The sequence below is a fragment of the Bison bison genome, unplaced genomic scaffold, assembly GCF_000754665.1.
Source record: "Bison bison bison isolate TAMUID 2011002044 unplaced genomic scaffold, Bison_UMD1.0 scf7180017864527, whole genome shotgun sequence".
In the NCBI taxonomy this organism is placed as follows: Eukaryota; Metazoa; Chordata; class Mammalia; order Artiodactyla; family Bovidae; genus Bison; species Bison bison.
Genome location: NW_011495078.1, coordinates 10,743,602 through 10,745,906, shown reverse-complemented (window position 1 = coordinate 10,745,906; position 2,305 = coordinate 10,743,602).

The following is a 2,305-nucleotide window of genomic DNA, read 5'->3' as shown; positions in this document are numbered from 1 at the left end:
TGGAGGCCCCAGGAGAGCCCACCTGAAGGTCCCAGGCAAACAAAGCTGCCACTCCCAGGAGACTTACCACAGCCAGGCCCTGGGGCCACCCCTCAGCGTCCCTCCCCACTCCCCCCAGGACAGATCTCATCACCAAGCCCCCACCCACTGACGCACCAGGTTCTCTCTGCGCTCACACTGAGCCAACAGGGTAAAAACCACTGCCTTCACGCAGCCTCCAGATACCAACCTGGATTAAACAGGCCTGGCCACAAAAGCCGGTGGAGAAATTCAAGACCCTCTCCTCCAAAGTTCAGACAGGAGGGCCACCTGGGAGACGAACCTCAGGGACCCTCTGGGATCAGGGCTGCTTCTGGAAGCCCACTCCTGGGGTAGGGGGAGGGAGGGTCCCACGAGCCGGTTGCTAACCTCTGAGCTGTGCACACTGGCGGGCTCCTGAGAACCCGAGCCGGATCGTCAGTGACCCCTCGCCTCCCCCGCCACCCCCCCATTTCCTGCGCTGGGATCTCCCGCTGTAGTCGAGCGTGAGCGTTTCCTGTGCCGGAGGGACTTATGAAACCGCGAGCGGAAATCGGGTGCCCGGCGGGGGACGCGGCGACGTTTCAGCGTCGCCCACGTTTCTGGCCCCGGCAGCCAAGACCCCCACGACCTGCCGGCTTCTCGGCCGGCGCTGCGACGATGGGGAACGACAGTTACACCCGAAAGGAATCAACAACTCCTCGCAGGGCCACGACTCGCGTTGCTCCGCACGCGCAGGTTCGGGCCCGGCTTTCAGCAATACCCACCCCACCCGCTCCCGATCGCTAATCACTCGCTCGCAATTTGTGGGCTGCGATGGAGCTGCGCCCCGGGCTGCAGTCCCCCCCAAATGCAAGCCCTTTGGCAGCTCGGACACCCAGCGAGCTGTCCTCACGCACGCCAGGCCGGCACCTCCCGCTGGCGCTCGCCTCTCCCCGCCCTGTTCCCAGCAGCTGAAATGGATGTGATTTCACGCACACCCTGCGCGCGCACACACATGCACACGCACTCTCCCGCCGACGCCGCCGGCACACGCGCACGAGCCTGGACGTTTCCTTATTGCGCTCGCTTTGCGGGACATGCTTTCCGGCTCCGGGTTCCCTCTTTTCGCTCCTTCACCTCTTCTTCCTTCGCCACTTTCCTTCTGAGCTTCCCGCCCTCCCCGAACCTGGCCTGCCTCATTCCCCTCCAGCTGCCCCGTGGGGTCCCTCGCCTTCTCCGCGGGATGGAGAAGGGGCGACGGAGACGCGCCCTGAGCGCGCGGCGAGAGGGCCGTGCTACGCGCGCGGCCGGGACCGCAGGGCTGGCCTCTGGCCTGCGCCCTGTTTGTTTTCCCTTCGCCCTCTGAATGCTAGATTAAGACGTAAAGATTACCGGGGCCGAATAATGCCGGGAGTCAACACTCGAGCAAACAAAAGTGCTTGCACAACTCCGCCAACCCCGCTGGGACCCGGGCCGCGGGGCTCGGGGAGAGAACGCGCTCCTCGCTGCTAATTACAAATAAATGATGATGTGCTCACTAAGTAATTGATTTAATGAAGTTCCTATGAAACTATTAAACCCGGGTGGAGGTCAGGCTGGAGGCGCCCCAGAGCGCCCATTGTGGGCTGTTTAACTCCACCAGGCTCCTCGGAAAGACATCGGGGCTAATAGGTGAAGTCACAGCTGCTCACGCTGACTTCTCGGAGCGCCCGGCCGGCCGCGGGCACCCTCGCGCCCTCCTCCTGTCGCGCCCTCGTGCCCCGCCGCCCGCGCCCCGCGCCGGCCAGCTTACCCACGCCACTCCCAGCCCTGCCGCCGGCTCCCGAGGGCCTCTCCAAAGGGATCTCGGGTCTCGTTAGGAGCGGGAAGTTGAGCACTGAACTTGTGCGCACCCGCCAGCAGTCGGCGGCGCCCACCGCCGCCCACCCCCTCCCTCTTTACCCCACCCCCGCCACTTCGTGCAGGAACTTCAGCCAGTGTGCCACGCAGGGTGCTCGCGCGTTCTTGGCAAGGTGCCTGGAGCCCGGGCGTGTGCCCAGTGCGGGGGCGGGGGAGGGGCGCGGGGGGGCGAGTTGTGCCTGAGCGAGTTTGTGTGTGTGTACGCGCCACCCTGGACAGTGTGTACCGGGCCAAAAGGCCGCGTTTTTGCATCTCTTGCCCTGACCTGCGGCCTGTTTGTGCAAAAAAAAAAAAAAAGTGAGTCAGGAAGAAGGGGACCGAAAAAAGATGAAGAAAGATGGCCCAGGTCAGCAACTGAGCACGTGAGCCCCAGTGTCTGGTTTTGCAGACCTGTTGCGCGAGGGGG